This window comes from Lagenorhynchus albirostris, chromosome 4, assembly GCF_949774975.1.
Source record: "Lagenorhynchus albirostris chromosome 4, mLagAlb1.1, whole genome shotgun sequence".
Classification (NCBI taxonomy): domain Eukaryota; kingdom Metazoa; phylum Chordata; class Mammalia; order Artiodactyla; family Delphinidae; genus Lagenorhynchus; species Lagenorhynchus albirostris.
This window is the reverse complement of record NC_083098.1, coordinates 128,523,833-128,545,205: the sequence shown is the minus strand read 5'-3', so window position 1 is coordinate 128,545,205 and position 21,373 is coordinate 128,523,833. Positions and strand designations below refer to the sequence as shown.

Genomic DNA, 21,373 nt, shown 5'->3' with positions numbered 1-21,373 from the left:
AGAGCACAGGCTCTGGATGCGCAGGCCCAGCGGCCATGGCTCACGGGCCCAGTCGCTCGGCGGCATGTGGGATTCTCCCAGACCGGGGCATGAACCCGTGTCCCCTGCATCGGCAGGCGGACTCTCAACCACTGCGCCACCAGGGAAGCCCAACGTGATACTTCTTGTCAATGATTTAGAGCATATTCACCTTGATCCCTCCTTTCTCCATCAGAAGCACATTCAAAACTGCTTTTGGTTGAAGATGCTGCCTTCTTGGACTCTTCAAGGATCCTCTACTTGAACTACACTTTATAAACTAAAGCAGAAGAGAACACTGGATCTGTTGCTAAACAATTGGGAGAATGGTTTAGGAGGCAGTATAATGTGGTGGGAAGGCGGGCTTGGGTTCTTGGGTTCAATCACGGTCTAATTAATTATTAGCAGTGCGAACTTAGACCAGGTTCTAAACCTCTCTGAACCTCAGTTGCCTCATCTGTAAGATGGATATATTAATACAACCTCAGAAAGTTGTGAATATTAGAGAAAATGTATATACAGCACGGTAGGTGCTGAATAAATAGAAACCATCATTATCCTTAGTGTTTACTAGAACTAAAGTTGCGTTGACCTCATCTTTGTTTTGTCCTTACCTCCCCACTTCGTCTACCCTTCTGTTTCCTGTTACACGGCTCTTCTGGTTTTCTGTTTTCTGTCTCCTCACTCCCTAATTTCTTCCCCCCTCTCTTGCTCTCTCTTACCTCTAACGTTATGCTTATTCCCTTTCTCTCTTCCATCTAAGGGTCATCAAATTTCAAATCTAAAACAGCTCTTGGATATTCTTGCATCCAGCTCCTGTGTGTCAGATGAGAAAACTGAAGCCCAAGGAAATTGACATTTATACAAGGCCACCAGGTAGTGGAATCCTGGAGAACTTGGGTGCATGCTTAGCCTACCTGCTCCTTTATGACTCTGTCTCTGGGGGTGAACACGTGAGGGGTGACCATCCCCAAGGAGCCTAGTGGGGACAGGGATGTTACAGTGCTAAGTCTCCCTAGAGGACAGTGTTCTTCTTCTTTCCTTTCCTACCCGTCAGGAGCATTTTATATTTCAAAGTTCTTTGATAAAACAGCTATAAACCAGTTCATCTCCCAGGGTAGCAAAACTCAGATGAGATTTCTCCTGAAACTTCCTTGTTGTTGAACTGGGAGTATTTAAAAACTTTTTTAGTCATTAAAAAAATCTACAGTTTCTCATCAGGGATAGTACATCATGAATGAAAAGTAGTGGGCCTTTGATCTAATTTTGTGCATGTCTGTTTTCTCAATAATAAATGGGCTTTTGTTATGAGACAAGTTGACACTGAGTTTGCTTTTCATTGGTCTGTGGTGAATTGGGAGCAGCTGAGGCTGTGTTCTCTTTTCTTAGTCCTATAGCAAGACTGTGACTTGACACCTAATTGGACATTGTTGCTTAGGCCCTTTCAATATTCCAGGCATTGAAGAGAGAGAAAATTGTTTCCATCCAGGAGAATAACATCCAAACTAAATGTCAGGTGACAGTGTAGCATAGTGGTGCCTCATATGATCCATTACAAAGGAGAGGTGAACTATTGATTATGATGCTGAAAAGAGAAAAGCACATCCCCGAGAAAAAAGGAAAAAATGGGGAGCCTAGAATGTAGCAGCTACCTTTAAGTCAGTGCCCTTGAGGAATGATAGATGTCTTGCACTGGCTCAGATTTCTTTGAATCAGCCTGGAAATGGAGCCCAATGCCTCTACCATCAAAGGCAGCAGGAGTGATGATGTTAAAGCTGTTTTGAGTAATGTTAATGTTGAGGAGAATGGCTTACACAACAGGGCATCCGTCTAGAATGTGGTCATAGGACATTGTGCAAAAGGGTCTGAGAGTAAGGACTCGGGGATCAGAACTGGCATGAACACATCAAGAAGGCTTATTATTTTTTTACATCTTTATTGGAGTATAAGTGCTTTACAGTGGTGTGTTAATTTCTGCTTTATAACAAAGTGAATCAGTTATACATATACATATGTTCCCATATCTCTTCCCTCTTGTGTCTCCCTCCCTCCCTGCCTCCCTATCCCACCCCTCCAGGCAGTCACAAAGTACCGAGCTGATCTCCCTGTGCTATGCGGCTGCTTCCCACTAGCTATCTATTTTATGTTTGGTAGTGTACATATGTCCATGCCACTCTCTCACTTCGTCCCAGCTTACCCTTTCCCCTCCCCATATCCTCAAATCCATTCTCTAGTAGGTCTGTGGCTTTATTCCTGTCTTACCCCTAGGTTCTTCATGACCATTTTTTTCCCTTAGATTCCATATATATGTGTTAGCATATGGTATTTGTCTTTCTCTTTCTGACTTACTTCACTCTGTATGACAGACTCTAGGTCCATCCACCTCACTACAAATAACTCCATTTCTTTTTATGGCTGAGTAATATTCCATTGTATATATGTGCCACATATTCTTTATTCATTCATCTGATGATGGACACTGAGGTTGCTTCCATCTCCTGGCTATTGTAAATAGAGCTGCAATGAACATTTTGGTACATGACTCTTTTTGAATTTTGGTTTTCTCAGGGTATATGCCCAGTAGTGGGATTGCTGGGTCGTATGGTAGTTCTATTTGTAGTTTTTTAAGGAACCTCCACACTGTTCTCCATAGTGGCTGCACCAATTCACATTCCCACCAGCAGTGCAAGAGTGTTCCCTTTTCTCCACACCCTCTCCAGCATTTATTGTTCCTAGATTTTTTGATGATGGCCATTCTGACTGGTGTGAGATGATGTCTCATTGTAGTTTTGACTTGCATTTCTCACAAAGCTACAGTCATCAAGACGGTATGGTACTGGCACAAAAACAGAAACATAGATCAGTGGAACAGGATAGAAAGCCCAGAGAGAAACCCACGCACCTATGGGCACCTTATCTTTGATAAAGGAGGCAGGAATGTACAGTGGAGGAAGGACAACTTTTCAATAAGTGGCGCTGGGAAAACTGGACAGGTACATGTAAAAGTATGAGATTAGATCACTCCCTAACACCATACACAAAAATAAGCTCAAAATGGATTAAAGACCTAAATGTAAGGCCAGAAACTATCAAACTCTTAGAGGAAAACATAGGAAGAACACTCTACTACATAAATCACAGCAAGATCCTTTTTGACCCACCTCCTAGAGAAATGGAAATAAAAACAAAAATAAACAAATGGGACCTAATGAAACTTCAAAGCTTTTGCACTGCAAAGGAAACCATAAACAAGACCAAAAGACAACCCTCAGAATGGGAGAAAGTATTTGCAAATGAAGCAACTGACAAAGGATTAATCTCCAAAATTTACAAGCAGCTCATGCAGCTCAATAACAAAAAAACAAACAACCCAATACAAAAGTGGGCAGAAGACATAAATAGACATTTCTCCAAAGGAGAAGGCTTATTTGTTTGTGTTCTCAAACAGGCGAGGTGAGCGGCAAAGGCACATGGAAGGCTACTCTGGGGAGCGATAATTGTGTTTGGAGACTTTCACTCCGGTGCAGGTCACTGGTTCAGTTCAAACCCAAACTGCAGGAATCATTACGACTTGATGGGTGATGGGAAATCAGGTCCTGGCTTTCAGTTCGCTTCCTAAAAGTAGTCCCTGTAATTGGTCTCCTTTCCTAGAAGACTGCCGAAGGCTGCGAAGGGCGACAGACACAGTACTGTTCTGAGGCCAGGAGGGGGTTCTGCTGGGATGGGGAGGGGAGTACATGCTGGGCGGGCACAGAGAGGAAAGGCAGTGCAGTGGAGGCAGGAAAATGCTTTACTCCTCTGGTCCCTGAAAATGCAAGTGTTGCTGGGATCCTGAGGCCAGGCTGTAGGCAGACCAGCTTGGGGACATTGGACAGAGAGTTGGACTGAGTCCCATGAAGAAACTATGTCTGACCCACAGGCCTCTTTGTCTCTCTCTAGTTCACCTCTAGCACAATTCCAGAGAATCCTAATCTAATTTCAGGGCACGAGAGTATAACTTGTGAGCTAGCTTCCGAATCCCTTGTTTAAACCTCCAGCCTTTCAGGTTTTAGGCTGTTGCAAAGCCTAGGCTCTTGCAAAGCAAAAGTTTTTGTTCTTAGATTTCAACTGCTTTTCTTGGTTTTTCTACTACTGTCACCCCTTTCCTGATGCAGTGAATGGGGAAAGGTGGGTATCAATAGGTAAGAGGAAATATATGGAATAAAAAGCCCATCAGTTATTATCTCAAACTGTCATCCTGCTGCACTTCATTATGTGTTTCTTTCACGAATAACCCTATTCCTGGGCTTTTGAAGCCCGCACCCAGGTCAATCGGTGGACCCGCCTATGGGTCCGTCGGCTTCTTGTCAAGGAGAAATTCGCCCTGTGGGCCATTCACAAATCCAAAAAGCCCTGCAAAGGTCTATTTTGTAGAGTGAAATAGGGGACAGAGGAAAGAGCCCATGAGAAACCTGGCTGGGTCTAATATTCTATGGCTTACAACCTTTTGGTCACAGGATAGGAGATGAGGGAAAAAACTCAATACAGCTCATCACCCATCATAATAAGTAGGCAGTGTCATTTTTGTATAGATGAGAAAGTTTATTTGTTTGCTTTGCATATTGTAATGATTTCATGTCACTTTGCAGACGATCTGTTTCTAAAAAGTGTGCCTAGCGTGTCAAGTGCGTGATCTTGGGCACATTCTCTCTCCTCCCTGGAGATGGGAGCCCGGCCCATGGGAGAGTGGGGAGGCTGGTGTGCTCTAGCTATTGGTAAGCTTGGAAGAAGCCTAGAGAGTGGTTTCCACCTGTCTCTGCAACACAGGATTTGTGCAAAAGCTTCCATGCTGGGGTATATTTCTTTGGCCCTGCCAAGGCAGAAGGTGGGATGGAAAACAAGGGTCGTGTTCTCCAGAACAAGTTGCCACATTTGTGCTCAGTCCCAGAAGGAGGTGGATGTGTTTTAAGTATTTGTGTGTATGTTTGTCCTTCATTACACCTTGGACTCCCTGGGGGTAGTATCAGAATCATCTCTGTTTCCTTCATCCCTGGTGGCTGCCAGACACATAGTAGATACACAGAAACTGCTCTTGTTTTAAGAGTGAGTAAAGGGGGAAAACAGAGCGTGGGGTAGTTCTATCTTTTCTGAACGTGATGCTTGGCTGCCTTGACGTATTTTTAGTCAGTTCCTACCTGGCCTGCTCTTCAAACTACACTTAAGCATCTAGAAAGTCATCAAAAAACATTTTGCTGAGTACACAAGAAACAGATTTTAAAAATTAGAACTTAGGTTTCCATGTGATGATAATGGAAAGGATGTTGGATGTATTTGGAGAATCTCTCGCCATCATCACCTTCCTTCTTCCTTGTGGCATCTGTTCCCACTGCAGTCCTTGGGTTGTGCTAACGTGAACCATTCACTTCAGCCGAGGGTGGTGCTCAGATCTCCCCTGGGTGTCCAAGGATTATCTTTCCACACCTGGCTCCCTCCTGCATGCTCCTGACCCCACGTGAGCCTGTCATGTTGCAGTTGGGCCCAATCAATAGACTTTTAAAATAAGCTTTGCCCTTTGAAAACCATTCCTAAGCACTTTGCATTCCTTTCCTGTTTGAAAAGTTCAGTTTTGTTCTATGCTTAGTTCTAAAAATACCCAAGTGTGTGGGAGGCCCAAGCCATGCAGTTCAAAGCTGTTCTAGTGGGTGAGGGTCTTGAGGGCTTGACAATGAACTCATTGAGGTGAACCCATCCCCTTCACAGCTTCAGGAAATGAGTTGTGTGAAGGACAAAGTAGGAAGGTGAGCATTCCGTCACCTGGCAATCTCAACTCAGTGGAAGACAGGAGGCGCCGAACAACATCCTGAACATTGTTGAGATGCCTGAGTTGAAAAGGGCTGTCACGTGGCTTGAAGTTGTTTTTCAAGATTGATGCAGTGTTTAGACAGTATTGACTGCAAGTCAACTGATAATCTTCAGTCTGTGTTTCTGAGTGTGCATGTGGAAATCAGGAGTCGATACCCATTGTCTTCAGGGCTGGGATTCTTGATCCACAATTGATGCTGGTTATTAGTTTCTCAGCATTCCCAAGATCAAGGAGTCTTATCCAAAAGCCCCATAAATGAAAGACCGTTTCTGGGTGTGAGTGAAGTGCTATACTTGTCCCCTTTACTTAGAGTTGTGTCAGAGTGGGTAGCAGAGGCCTGATCTCTGTTTTGACTCCACGCCCTTGGAGAATAAAGGCACGGTGAGATACATGCTGTTCAAACACTAAGCTTTTTACGCTCTCTTTATCTGATTCTTCTGTCTAATTAAAGTTACCTCTACACTTGATTGGTTTTTAAAGCCCAATATTTGGCAATTAAACCTTCTTTGTTCTAACAACCGGGTGGTACTTCCCTGAGTGATTTAGCACGTAATGGATTATCTGCTAAACCAAGAACTGGCTTCCTTGGAGAGCTTCTCTTGCAGAATTTAATGTTTGGGTGGCCGCTAGGAACACCCACTGAAGAATCTGTAGACAGAATTGTGTGGATTCACTCAGGAGTCCATGGAGCAGGTGTGGGGGGATCCTTGACTTGGATTAGGAATCGGGAGACCTGATTTAATCCCCAATGAGACCACTTTTCTAGGGCTCCCTCAAGGTCTTCGAAGGTGTGCTTTATCCATGTCTACGAGTCATACCCAGAGAAGCAGGGCGGGTGTTGGTAGGGAAGCTGGCCTGCCCCCACCATCATAGAGGGAACTTAGCCCTGCCAGCCCGGCCCTGAGCTAAGCCTCCCTGGTGTGCAGAGTGCTTGATGGGAGGATGCTGGCAGATCATCTCCACTTGGTCCTTCCTGAGAGCCCACCGCCAGTCAGACCACCACAAGGCTTTCCTTTATTCCAAGTCCTCTCAGACAGGAAGACCTGCGATAGGACATGCAGGGAGTGGAGGGGTGCCAACGTCGTAATCATAACCTCTCCCTTCACCTCACAAGAGTGGACTCTATTTCCTAGTCACATTTGTTAGGTTTTTGAAGGACAGAGTTTGAGTGTCATCTTTGCCAGGGAAACAGAGAGGAGGCTGTTAAGGAGCTGGCAGCCGTTATAAAGAGAAAGGATCAGCGTGTTTATCTCTTCCTCCCGGCCTTGCTCCTGCTGCCCTCCCAGCAGACACACACACACACACGTGTGCTCATACCCCAGTGGAAACACCTGCACATGCACACATGCAGGCACACGTGCACATACATACAACCTTGCGTCTTCAAAGCCAGTGAATCTGAGCTGTCCGGAAAGGCACACGTGCTGTCATTCTGGCCTGTTCTCACTCTGGTGGGAGCAGGTCTTCTCCAAGTCTAGCATTTGTGCCGAAGTTTATTCAGTGATCGTGGCCCTTCCTGGGAAGCCCGTCCAACCACAAAAGGCGTTCTTTATTTGTTTGGGAGTGATTTCAGTCTTTTATCCTCACATATGAGTCCACAGTGATGCTTAAGGGAGGCTAAATTACTGCCACCAAGCTGATCTGATTCACTGGACACCAAGGACTATGGGGCACATCTTAATGTATTTGTATTTCCTGTACTGTGAATGCAAATGATTTAGGGTTTTTTCCTAGACTTTTTATCCTTTGCTGAGGACTCCCCTGGGGAGGATAACTGGAACTATTGAAGACCCAGTGTAGTCATTCTGGCATGTTTGTAAGCTTCCTCTGTGACACCTCTGTGTACTGGAGCCCTTCTGTACCTGAGTTCACTGTTTCCACCAGGTGGAAGACCGGGCTGGTGTGCGGCAATGGCATGGAAAGCAAGGGGCCTGTAGGAATGACCCCTGAGATTCTGTTGTTCTGGGAACTTCTGGCTGGGTTGGTTCTGGGTGAGCTCACAAGCTCAGGGCAGTCAGAACTGGAAGGATGTCTAGTCCCTCCCTACTCAAAGTGTGGCCTGAGGACCAGAGAAACGAACATGATCCAGGAGCTTGGTAGCCTGCAGTATCGCAGCCCCCAGCCTAGGCATGTCGAATCAGAATCTGCATTTTCACAGGAGCCCCCAGTGATCTGTAGGCATGTGAAAGAGAACGGCCAGTCAGCTCCCTCATCTTATGGGCTATTCTAATAACTGTCCCTCTGAGATATATTGTACTGAGAAAATGTCTACATGGGGAATGGAAAGGAAGCAAGGCAGCAGAAATTTACAGCATGGAACTCTGACTCTGGGGTCTCTGGGTGGCAGAAGGACCAAGGAACCCAGACGTAGGCAAAGAGATAGACAGTGGCATGAGAGGGCGCAAAGGGAAGGTCTGAGTGGACACAGACTTCCTTGACAGCCCTTTCTCCTCTCCTCTTCTCCTTCCCCATAAAGTCACTGCCACTAACCTCATGGGTGCCCACTTCTAGGCTGGGTGATGATTTTAAGAGACCTTGGTCTCTAAGAGTTTTATGGTGTGTTCATTTATCCACTCCTGCCAGAGAACTAAAAGTAAAATAACAGTAAGCTGTAAAACAGGTATAAAAAGTCTAATGAGCGGCTTCCCTGGTGGCACAGTGGTTAAGAATCCGCCCGCCAAGGCAGGGGACATGGGTTCAAGCCCTGGTCCGGGAAGATCCCACGTGCTGCGGAGCAGCTAAGCCCGTGCCCCACAACTACTGAAGCCCGCGAGCCTAGAGCCCGTGCTCCACAACAAAAGAGAAGCCACCACAATGAGAAGCCCGAGCACCACAACGAAGAGTAGCCCCCGCTCGCCGCAACTAGAGAAAGCCCATGCGCAGCAATGAAGACCCAACACAGCCAAAAATAAATTAAAAAAAAAGTCTAATGAAATTCTTGTTCTCCCACCGATGAATACTTTGATCTGTGCTTTAAAATAGCAAATGCAAGTTGCATGTGTGAGCCCCAGCTTTGCTGGTGCCCTAGGCACATCAATGGGGAGTCAGACCCTGCCCAGTGCACCCTCGTCCTGCCCTTGTAGTGGTTTGAGGAGACTCATTCCTGACACTTGATGAGGAAAGGTCCCAGCTCTGTGGCTCCCTCCCAGTGACAGAGCCACTTACCAGTAGATTGGGGACCAGAACATGGTTTCTGGGTTCCACCTGTTGAGGCGTTTCTACTCAGGTCACCAGTAATCCTAGGTCCACCTCAGCACAGCTGGTGCCCTGAAGAAATAATGAAAATAATGTTAGCTTCCAAGGCTTGGCACAAACTGGGATCTGATTTGAGTTTATCCACATCATGGTGTCTGGGAGTTCTCTAGTCTTTGAAAATCATGTGACTTTCAAAATGATCTAGAATTTGTGAAACACCCTATGAGGCCAACGCTTTTCTTGCTGTAACCTTTATGGTTCTCCTTCAAGGCAACACTTTCTCACTAAAACTTTGAATTACAGCAATTGCTCATTCTCATATTCATTGGATTGTTACTATATTCCAGCCAGGAGGCTAAGCAGCTCTACTTAATTAATTTAATCCTACAATAGCCTATGGGTCAGTACTATTATTATCCCCATTTTACAGATTTAGTAACTGTCTCAAGGTCACTCAGTAAGTGGGGAAGCAGAGATTTGAACACAAAGAAATCTATCTAGATGAGCCTAAGCTATTAATCACTGTGTTATCATCCATTAAAGGTGTATGCAGCCCTTCTCTCTGTTTTTTTTTTTTTTTTTTTACCTCTGCTTTGGCTTTTTTGCAAGGGAGGGAGACTACTCATATCCTGCATGGTGGAACTGGTTTCCAACTATGAGCAAGAGGTTTGGGATATAACATTTCAGTCCTCCACCTCATTCTTCCATGTGGTATTCCGCTACTTGGGAGAGGTTTCCTTCTCTCCTAGTGGCGTGACTATCTCCAGTTTCTTTGGTTAGCAAAATACCAAGACTATATCACCTTACTAGGTCAAGTGTTTTGGTAACAGAAATAGTCAGCTTCAGTGAAACATTTCCCCGACCTCCAAGTTAGAGAATGGTTTTGCTCAGATTTCAGCAAGACCTGAGGGTTAGAAAGGATTTTAAAAGCCCTGTTGTCCAAATTCCTATCTAATTTATGACTCCCCTTTATAATCTTCCACAAAGCATCATGTTGTGTTTTGGTTTGTCTTTTAATCAGTCAAAGGTGGCCTTGTGCTTATTGACACTTCCAATGATTAAAATAAAAAATCTTTTCTTTTGCCTTGTTCTGAATCTTCAACCTGGCTTTCTTTTCTTGTCTCCATCTTGTTTCTTCTTCAAACCTAGTTGTCTGCTTGATGTGAACATCCAAGTTAATTACATCTGGAAATAAATCCCTTCTTTCAGTTATAGAATGATTAACTGTGTAAATTTAAATTAACCCAGCACCAAGTCAGAATTTTGAAATCATCTTTTTGGCAACTCTTTGGTGAAGCTCGTTTCATCTACTGATTTTTCTTGGGGATACAATTAATACCGTCCATTTTCAACGAGAGGCCATATACACACAATGGAAGTCATTTAATTGTTGTCTCTGGTTTTTATATTTCTCTTCTGGCCTGAAGAGCTGTACCTTTTGTATTTTATTGGAAGAAATTTATCAGACACGTGGCATTCTATTTTTATCTCTTAGGCTCACCTCAGAGTCCAAATGTCAGCATTTTTGGAAAAAACACTGGGCTAGAAGCCAAAACAACCAAGTGAATCCTAGGTTGGACTCTTCCCTTAGTCAAGGCATTAACCTTTGGGAATCCTGGTTTTATCCTCAGGAAAATCGGCGTTCTGCCAGCTCTGCCCTTGTCATAGGAATGTTGAGAGGCTTGAAATAGGGAACGTATGTAAGAGCACTCAGTAAACTGTAAAACAGGATGGAAGATATAAGGCCAAAGCCCTGGGTTCACAGAATGGTTATGAAGTAGATAAGTATGGAGATGGGGAGCCAGAGAGCATAAGAACCCCAAACTCTCAACTTGACAGTTGATTTTTATCTATCTGGAGTGTGTGTCTGCAGATGTCAGGGAGGGGTTGAGATTAAGTTGCCTCAGAGCTGAGCATTCCTTTCAGTGAGAAATGTGTCTGTCAGGGCATTTCAAAGCAACACAGAGAGAGTGAGTTGACAGTCACTTGTACCAACTTAATGAACACTAATTAAGCACCCTGTTTGTAAACAGCACTGAAGATAGTATAAGGTGAACCTTACCTGGCCATTTCAGGAGGTGTCATTAACCAGAGGTGTGTTGCTCCGACCACCACTGTGCATGGCTCTCAATGGCTCTGAGCATCGTCAGGCACCTGATTTACATCTTTCAGACATTTTCATCAACAGGATTAGCTCTCAGTTGGATATTATCCCATCAAATTGTATTTTTCCCAAGATTTTTAAAACTCCAGTGCCGTCCTAGTTCTAAGACCTTCTCTTTAAAGAAGTCTTCACATTAAAGAAGTCTTCACAGATCCTCTTCCTTCCCCTGTTCCTTTTGAGATTCTAAATTAATTTCTTTCTCCTTTAAATTCTTATTTTTTATGATGCTTTTTGAAAATAATATAATTTTATGGGAAATCCATGAAACAAAATTCAGCCCAAAATGCACGTAGTGAATGCTTAATGCAATAAATAATTCAGCTGTCATTTCCACCATCCATCCCAACGGATAAATGTTTTACTTGTATTTCTTTGAAAAATAATGAGTTTCAGTTATCAATAATTCTTAATTTTATACCAAAGAAACCCATCATTATGTAGTGAGTTTTGCCTTCTATGGGCATCAATGGCAATGCCTTTTGAGGGAATCTACCAAGGTAGTAACCAGTGAACTCAGAGCTAAACCCTGCCAAAGGGCAGAGGCTTCCCCTCCCAAGTCATAAAGAACAAAGGGGACTGGAGGAGATGTCGGTGGCAGGGGGAAGCTTTGGAGCCGTAGAGGAGAGCGCAGCAGCAGGGGTACAGAGGGCAAATCGGAGATTCCCGCACAGAGGATCGGTGCCAACCAGCACTCACCAGCCCAAGAGGCTTGTCTGCTCATCCGCTGGGGTGGGCGGGGGCTGGGAGCTGAGGCTCGGGCTTCCGTAGGATCCCAGGAAGAGGACTGGGGTTGGCTGCGTGAACACAGCCTGAAGGGAACACAGCCTGAAGGGGTTAGTGCACCACGGCTAGCTGGGAGGGAGTCCGGGAAAAAGTCTGGAGCTGCCGAAGAGGCATGAGACCATTGTTTTGGGGTGCGTGAGGAGAGGGGATTCTCTCAACCACTGTGCCACCAGGGAAGCCCCACATGACTCTTTTTGAATTATGGTTTTCTCAGGGTATATGCCCAATAGTGGGATTGCTGGGTTGTATGGTAGTCCTATTTGTAGTTTTTTAAGGAACTTCCATACTGTTCTCCATATTGACTGTATCAATTTACTTTCCTACCAAAAGTGCAAGAGTGTTCCCTTTTCTCCACAACCTCTCCAGCATTTATTGTTTCTAGATTTTTTGATGATGGCCATTCTGACTGGTGTGAGATGCTATCTCATTGTAGTTTTGATTTGCAGTTTTGATTCTCTAATGATTAATGATGTTGAGCATTCTTTCATGTGTTTGTTGGCAATCTGTACATCTTCTTTGGAGAAATGTCTGTTTATGTCTTCTGCCCATTTTTGGATTGGGTTGTTTGTTTTTTTGTTATTGAGCACAGCATGAGCTGCTTGTAAATTTTGGATGATAATCCTTTGTCAGTTGCTTCATTTGCAAATATTTTCTCCCATTCTGAGGGTTGTCTTTTGGTCTTAGTTATGATTTCCTTTGCTGTGCAAAAGCTTTTAAGTTTCGTTAGGTCCCATTTGTTTATTTTTGTTTTTATTTCCATTTCTCTAGGAGGTGGGTCAAAAAGGATCTTGCTGTGATTTATTTCATAGAGTGATCTGCCTATGTTTTCCTCTAAGAGTTTGATAGTTTCTGGCCTTACATTTAGGTCTTTAATCCATTTTGAGTTTATTTTTGTGTATGGTGTTAGGGAGTGATCTAATCTCATACTTTTACATGTACCTGTCCAGTTTTCCCAGCACCACTTATTGAAGAGGCTGTCCTTTTTCCATTGTACATTACTGCCACCTTTATCAAAGATAAGGTGTCCATATGTGCGTGGGTTTATCTCTGGGCTTTCTATCCTGTTCCATTGATCTATATTTCTGTTTTTGTGCCAGTACCATACTGTCTTGACTACTGTAGCTTTGTAGTATAGTCTGAAGTCAAGGAGCCTGATTCCTCCAGCTCCAGTTTTCGTTCTCAAGATTGCTTTGGCTATTCAAGGTCTTTTGTGTTTCCATACAAATTGTGAAATTTTTTGTTCTAGTTCTGTGAAAAATGCCATTGGTAGTTTGATAGGGATTGCATTGAATCTGTAGATTGCTTTGGGTAGTAGAGTCATTTTCACAATGTTGATTTTTCCAATCCAAGAACATGGTATATCTCTCCATCTATTTGTATCATCTTTAATTTCTTTCATCAGTGTCTTATAATTTTCTGCATACAGGTCTTTTGTCTCCTTAGGTAGGTTTATTCCTAGATATTTTATTCTTTTTGTTACAATGGTAAATGGGAGTGTTTTCTTAATTTCATTTTCAGATTTTTCATCATTAGTGTATAAGAATGCCAGAGATTTCTGTGCATTAATTTTGTATCCTGCTACTTTACCAAATTCATTGATTAGCTCTAGTAGTTTTCTGGTAGTGTCTTTAGGATTCTCTATGTATAGTATCACGTCATCTGCAAACAGTGGTAGCTTTACTTCTTCTTTTCTGATTTGGATTACATTTATTTATTTTTCTTCTGTGATTGCTGTGGCTAGAACTTGCAAAACTATGTTGAATAAGAGTGGTGAGAGTGGGCAACCTTGTCTTGTTCCTGATCTTAGTGGAAATGCTTTCAGTTTTTCACCATTGAGGATAATGTTGCCTGTGGGTTTGTCATATATGGCCTTTATTATGTTGTGATAAGTTCCCTCTATGCTTACTTTCTGCAGGGTTTTTATCATAAATGGGTGTTGAATTTTGTTAAAAGCTTCCTCTGCATCTATTGAGATGATCATATGGTTTTTCTTCTTCAGTTTGTTAATATGGTGTATCACATTGATTGATTTGCGTATATTGAAGAATCCTTGCATTCCTGGAATAAACCCCACTTGATCATGGTGTATGATCCTTTTAATGTGCTGTTGGATTCTGTTTGCTAGTATTTTGTTGAGGATTTTTGCATCTATGTTCATCAGTGATATTGGCCTGTATTTGTCTTTCTTTATGACATCTTTGTCTGGTTTTGGTATCAAGGTGATGGTGGCCTCGTAGAATGAGTTTGGGAGTGTTCCTCCCTCTGCTATATTTTGGAAGAGTTTCAGAAGGATAGGTGTTATCTCTTCTCTAAATGTTGGATAGAATTCTCCTGTGAAGCCATCTGGTCCTGGGCTTTTGTTTTGCTGGAAGATTTTTAATCAGTTTCAATTTCAGGTCTTGTGATTGGTCTGTTCATATTTTCTAATTCTTCCTGGTTTAGTCTCAGCATGTTGTGCATTTCTAAGAATTTGTCCATTTCTTCCAGGTTGTCCATTTTATTGGCATAGAGTTGCTTGTAGTAATCTCTCATGATCTTTTGTATGTCTGCAGTGTCAGTTGTTACTTCTCCTTTTTCATTTCTAATTCTATTGATTTGAGTCTTCTCCCTTTTTTTCTTGATGAGTCTGGCTAATGGTTTATCAATTTTGTTTCTCTCCTCAAAGAACCAGCTTTAGTTTTATTGATCTTTGCTATCGTTTCTTTCATTTCTTTTTCATTTATTTCTGATCTGATCTTTATGATTTCTTTCCTTCTGCTAACTTTGGGGTTTTTTGTTCTTCTTTCTCTAATTGCTTTAGGTGCAAGTTTGGTTGTTTATTTGAGATCTTTTCTGCTTTTTTTTTTTGCGGTACGCGGGTCTCTCACTTTGTGGCCTCTCCCATTGCAGAGCACAAGCTCCGGACGCGCAGGCTCAGCAGCCATGGCTCACAGACCCAGCCGCTCCGTGGCATGTGGGATCCTCCCGGACCGAGGCACGAACCCGTGTCCCCTGCATCGGCAGGCGGACTCTCAACCACCGCGCCACCAGGGAAGCCCATCCTGCTTCTTAAGGTAAGATTGTATTGCTATAAGCTTCCCTCTTAGATTTACTTTTGCTGCATCCCATAGGTTTTGGTTCATCGTGTGTCCATTGTCATTTGTTTCTAGGTATTTTTTGATTTCCTCTTTGATTTCTTCAGTGATCACTTCGTTATTAAGTAGTGCATTGTTTAGCCTCTATCTGTTTGTATTTTTTACAGATCTTTTCCTGTAATTGATATCTAGTCTCATAGCATTGTGGTTGGAAAACATACTTGATACAATTTCAGTTTTCTTAAATTTACCAAGGCTAGGTTTGTGACCCAAGATATGATCTATGCTGGAGAATGTTCCATGAGCACTTGAGAAAAATGTGTATTCTGTTGTTGTTGGGTGGAATGTCCTATAAATATCAGTTAAGTCCATCTTGTTTAATGTATCATTTAACGCTTATGTTTCCTTATTTATTTTCATTTTGGATGATCTGTCCATTGGTGAAAGTGGGGTGTTAAAGTCCCCTACTATGATTGTGTTACTGTTGATTTCCCCTTTTATGGCTGTTAGTATTTGCCTTATGTATTGAGGTGCTCCTATGTTGGGTGCATAAATATTTACAATTGTTATATCTTCTTGGATCGACCCCTTGATCATTATGTAGTGTCCTTCTTTGTCTCTTGTAATAGTCTTTATTTTAAAGTCTATTTTGTCTGATATGAGAATTACTACTCCAGTTTTCTTCTGATTTCCATTTGCATGGAAAGACTTTCTGTCTGTATGTGTCTCTAGGTCTGAAGTGGGTCTCTTGTAGACAGCATATATATGGGTCTTGTTTTTGTATCCATTCAGCCAGTCTCTGTCTTTTGGTGGGAGCATTTAGTCCATTTTCATTTAAGGTAATTATTGATATGTATGTTCCTATTCCCATTTTGTTAATTGTTTTGGGTTTGTTATTTTAGGTCTTTTCCTTCTCTTGTGTTTCTTGCCTAGAGAAGTTCCTTTAGCATTTGTTGTAAAGCTGGTTTGGTGGTGCTGAACTCTCTCAGCTTTGCTTGTCTGTAAAGGTTTTAATTTCTCCATCAAATCTGAATGAGATCCTTGCTGGGTAGAGTAATCTTGGTTGTAGGTTTTTCTCCTTCATTACTTTAAATATGTCCTGCCAGTCCCTTCTGGCTTGCAGAGTTTCTGCTGAAAGATCAGCTGTTAACCTTATGGGGATTCCCTTGTGTGTTATTTGTTGTTTTTCCCTTGCTGCTTTTAATATGTTTTCTTTGTATTTAATTTTTAATAGTTTGATTAATATGTGTCTTTGCATGTTTCTCTTTGGATGTATTCTGTATGGGACTCTCTGTGCTTCCTGGACTTGATTAACTATTTCTTTTCCCATATTAGGGAAGTTTTCAACTATAATCTCTTAAAATATTTTCTCAGTCCCTTTCTTTTCCTCTTCTTCTTCTGGGACCCCTATAATTAGAATGTTGGTGTGGTTAATGTTGTCCCAGAGGTCTCTGAGACTGTCCTCAGTTCTTTTCATTCTTTTTTCTTTATTCTGCTCTGCAGTAGTTATTTCCACTATTTTATCTTCCAGGTCACTTATCCGTTCTTCTGCCTCAGTTATTCTGCTATTGATCCCTTCTAGAGTATTTTTAATTTCATTTATTATGTTGTTCATCATTGCTTGTTTCCTCTTTAGTTCTTCTAGGTCCTTGTTAAATGTTTCTTGCATTTTCTCTATTCTATTTCCAAGATTTTGGATCATCTTTACTCTCATTATTCTGAATTCTCTTTCAGGTAGACTGCCTATTTCCTCTTCATTTGTTAGGTCTGGTGGATTTTTACCTTGCTCCTTCATCTGCTGTGTGTTTTTCTGTCTTTTCATTTTGCTTATCTTACTGTGTTTGGGGTCTCCTTTTCACAGCCTGCAGGTTCGTGGTTCCTGTTGTTTTAGGTGTCTGTCCCCAGTGGCTAAGGTTTGTTCAGTGGGATGTCTAGGTTTCCTGGTGTAGGGGACTAGTGCCTGCGTTCTGGTGGATGAGGCTGGATCTTGTCTTTCTGGTGGGCAGGTCCACGTCTAGTGGTGTGTTTTGGGGTGTCTGTGACCTTATTATGATTTTAGGCAGCCTCTCTGCTAATGGGTGGGGTTGTGTTCCTGTCTTGCTAGTTGTTTGGCATAGGGTGTCCAGCACTGTAGCTTGCTGGTCGTTGAGTGAAGCTGGGTGTTGGTGTTGAGATGGAGATCTCTGGGAGATTTTCACCGTTTGATATTACGTGGAGCTGGGAGGTCTCTTGTGGACCACTGTCCTGAACTTGGCTCTCCCACCTCTGTGGCACAGCCCTGACACCTGGCTGGAGCACCAAAAGCCTGTCCTCCACATGGCTCAGAATAAAAGGGAGACAAAATAGAAAGAAAGAAAGAGGATAAAATAAAATAAAGTAAGATAAAATAAAATAAATTTATTAAAATAAAAAAATAAATATTAAGAAATAATGTTTTAAAGTAAAAGAAAAAAACGGACAGTCAGAATCCTAGGACAAATGGTGAAAGTAAAGCTATACAGACAGAATCTCACACAGAAGCATACACATAAACATTCACAAAAGGAGGAAAAGGGGATAAAATATTAAATCTTGCTCTCAAAGTCCACCTCCTCAATTTGGGATGATTCCTTGTCTATTCAGGTATTCCACAGATGCAGAGTACATCAAGTTGATTGTGGAGCTTTAATCCGCTGCTCCTGATGCTGTTGGGAGAGATTTCCCTTTCTCTTCTTTGTTCGCACAGCTCCCGGGTTTCAGCTTTGGATTTGGCCCCGCCTCTGCATGTAGGTCGCCTGAGGGCGTCTGTTCTTCGCTCAGACTGGACAGGAGCAGCTGATTCCGGGGCTCTGGCTCTCCCAGGCCGGGGGGAGGGAGGGGTACGAATGCGGGGTGAGCCTGCTATGGCAGAGGCCCGCGTGACGTTGCACCAGCCTGAGGCGCGCCGTGCGTTCTCCTGGGGAAGTTGTCCCTGGATCCCGGGACCCTGGCAGTGGCGGGCTGCACAGTCTCCCCGGAAGGGAGGTGTGGATAGTGACCTGTGCTCGCACACAGGCTTCTTGGTGGCGGCAGCAGCAGCCTTAGCATCTCATGCCTGTTTCTGGGGTCCGCGCTGATAGCCGCGACTCGCGCCCATGTCTGGAGCTCCTTTAAGCAGCACTCTTAATCCTCTCTCCTCGCGCACCAGTAAACAAAGAGGGAAGAAAAAATCTCTTGCCCCTTCGGTAGCTCCAGACCTTTTCCTGGACTCCCTTCCGGCTAGCTGTGGTGCACTAGCCTCGTCCAGGCTGTGTTCACGCAGCCAACCCCAGTCCTCTCCCTGGGATCCGACCTCCGAAGTCTGAGCCTTAGCTCCCAGCCCCGCCCCCCCGGCGGGTGAGCAGACAGGCCTCTCAGACTGGTGAGTGCTGGTCAGCACTTGTCCTCTGTGTGGGAATCTCTCCGCTTTGCCCTCTGCACCCCTGTGGCTGCGCTGTCAGCGTGGCTCCAAAGCTTCCCCTCCGCCACCCGCAGCCTCCGCCTGCGGAGGGCCTTCCTAGTGTCTGGAAACATTTCCTCCTTCACAGCTCCCTCCCACTGGTGCAGGTCCCATCCCTATTCTTTTGTCTCTGTTTATTCTTTTTTCTTTTTCCCTACCCAGGTACGTGGGGAGTTTCTTGCCTTTTGGGAGGTCTGAGGTCTTCTGCCAGCGTTCAGTAGGAGTTTTTCCACATGTAGATATATTTCTGGTGTATCTGTGGGAAGGAAGGTGATCTCCACGTCTTACTCTTCCACTATCTTCTCCACCAAGATTTCTTTCTTTTTTATGGCTCAGTAATATTCCATTGTTATATAGTTTATTTATATATATATATAATATATCCAACGTCTTCTTTATCTTCATTTATCTATCGGTGCTTGTCTTACTTCTGTATCTTGGCTATTGTAAATAATTCTGCAATGAATATAGGCGTGCATGTACCTTTTGGAATTAGTGTCTTTGTTTTCTTTGGAAAAATACCCAGAAATGCAATTACTGTATCATATGGTAGTTCTATTTTTTTTTTCTTTTTGAGGAACCTCCCTACTGTTTTCCGTAGCGGCTGCACCAATTTTACATTCCCATCAACTGTACATGAGGGTTCCCTTTTCTCCACATCCTTACCAATACTCGTTATTTGTTATCTTTTTGATATTAGCCATTCTGACAGGTGTGAGGTGATACCTCATTGTTGTGTTTGCATTTGCTATTTGCATTTTCCTCTTCGGTTAAATGTCTGTTCAGGTCTTCTGCCCATTTGAACTTGGGTTGTTTGTCTTTTTGATGTTGAGTGTATGAGTTCTTTATATATTTTGTATATCAACCTCTTATTAGATATGTCATTTGCAGATATTGATATTTTCTCCCATTCAGTACGTGGATTTTTTGCTTTATTGATAGTTTCCTTTGCTGTACGAAAGCTTTATTGTTTGATGTACCCATTTATTTATTTTTGCTTTTGTTTCCCTTGCCTGAGGAGACATATCAAAAAAGACATATTGCTAAGGTCAAGATCAAAGAATATACTGCCTATGTTTTCCTCTGGGTGTTTTGTGGTTTTGGGTCTTCCATTTAAATCTTTAATCCATTTTAAATTTATATTTGTGCATGGTGTGAAAAAGGAGTCCACTTTCATTCTTTTGCATGTAACTGTCCAATTTTCCCAACACCGTTTATTGAAGAGAATTTTTTGCCATGTATATTCTTGCTTCCATTGTCGTAAATTAATTGACCATATACACATGGGTTTATTTATGGGCTCTCTGTTCTGTTCCATTGATCTGTGTGTCTGTTTTTGTGCCAGTACTATACTCTTTTGATTATTGTGGCTTTGTAGTGTAGTTTGAAATCAGGGAGCATGAAACCTTCAGCTTTGTTCTTTCTCAAGCTTGTTTTGGCTATTTGCTGTCTTTTGTGTTCCATATACATTTTAGAATTATTTGTTCTAATTCTGTGAAAAATGTCATTGTTGTTTTGATATAACTTGTATTGAATCTGTAGATTGTCTTGGGTAGTATGGTCATTTTAACAATATTAATTATTCCAATACATGAGCCCAGTGTATATCTCCATTTGTTTGTCATCTTCAGTTTCTTTCATTAGTATCTTATAGTTTTTTTAGTTTTTTGAATACAAATCTTTTACTTCCTTGGTTAGAGTTATTCCTAGATATTTTATTCTTCTTGATGCAATTTGTAAATAGGACTGTTTTCTTAATTTTTCTTTATAATAGTTCATTGTTAGTATACAGAAATCTGTTGCATTTTTTTTTTTTTGAGCCTCTTACTGTGTGGCCTCTCCCATTGTGGAGCACAGGCTCCAGACGTGCAGGCTCAGCAGCCATGGCTCATGGACCTAGCCGCTCCACGGCATGTGGGATCTTCCCAGACCGGGGCATGAACCCGTGTCCCCTGCATCGGCAGGCGGACTCTCAACCACTGCACCACCAGGGAAGCCCTGTTGCATTTTTATACACTAATTTTGTGTTCCGCAAACTTACTGAGTTCAGTGATCAGTTCTAATCATTTTTTGGTGTTGTCTTTAGGATTTTCTATCTATAGTATCATGTCATTTGTAAAATGTGACAGTTTACCTTCTTTCCAGTTTGGATTCCTTTTATTTTTATTGTCTGATTGTTGTGCCTAGGACTTCCAATATTATGTTGAATTAAAGTGTCAAGAGTGGGCATCCTTGTCTTATTCCTGATTTTAGAGGAAATGCTTTCATTGTTGGTTACAGTGTTAACTGTGGGCTTGCCATATATAGCCTTTGTTATGTTGAGGTACGTTCCCTCTGTATCCACTTTATTGAGAGGTTATTTTTTTAATCATAAATGGATGTTGAATTTTGTTAAAAGCATTTTCTGTATCGGGATGATCATGCAATTTTTATTCTTCACTTTGTTAATGTGGCATATCACATTGATTTGTAGATATTGATTTGCATCCCTGGAATAAATCCCACTTGATTATGGTGTATGATCCTTTTATTGTATTGTTGGATTCAGCTTGCCAATATTTTGTTGAGGATTTTTGCATCTATATGTTCATCTGTGATATTGGCCTGTAATTTTCTTTTTTTGTGATTATCTATCTTGTTTTGGTATCAGGGTGATGCTTGCCTCATAGAATGAGTTTGGAAGCATTCCTTTCACTGCAATTTCTTGGAATTATTTGAGAAAGATAGGTATTAACTCTTCTCTAAATGTTTGGTAGAGTCACTTGTGAATCTACCTGGTCCAGGAATTTTGGTTTTTGGGAATTTTAAAAATTACTGCTTCAATTTCATTACTGGTAATT

General features: G+C 42.4%; 1 long non-coding RNA gene across 1 annotated transcript in view; it reads left to right on the top strand.

The window, feature by feature from the left end:
* Positions 1 to 21,373, top strand: part of LOC132519491 (uncharacterized) — a 116,860-nt gene that overhangs the window by 14,600 nt on the left and 80,887 nt on the right. The window contains exon 2 of the long non-coding RNA XR_009540174.1: positions 14,892 to 15,055. This is a non-coding gene — a long non-coding RNA (uncharacterized LOC132519491). The remainder of the gene's footprint in view (positions 1 to 14,891; positions 15,056 to 21,373) is intronic.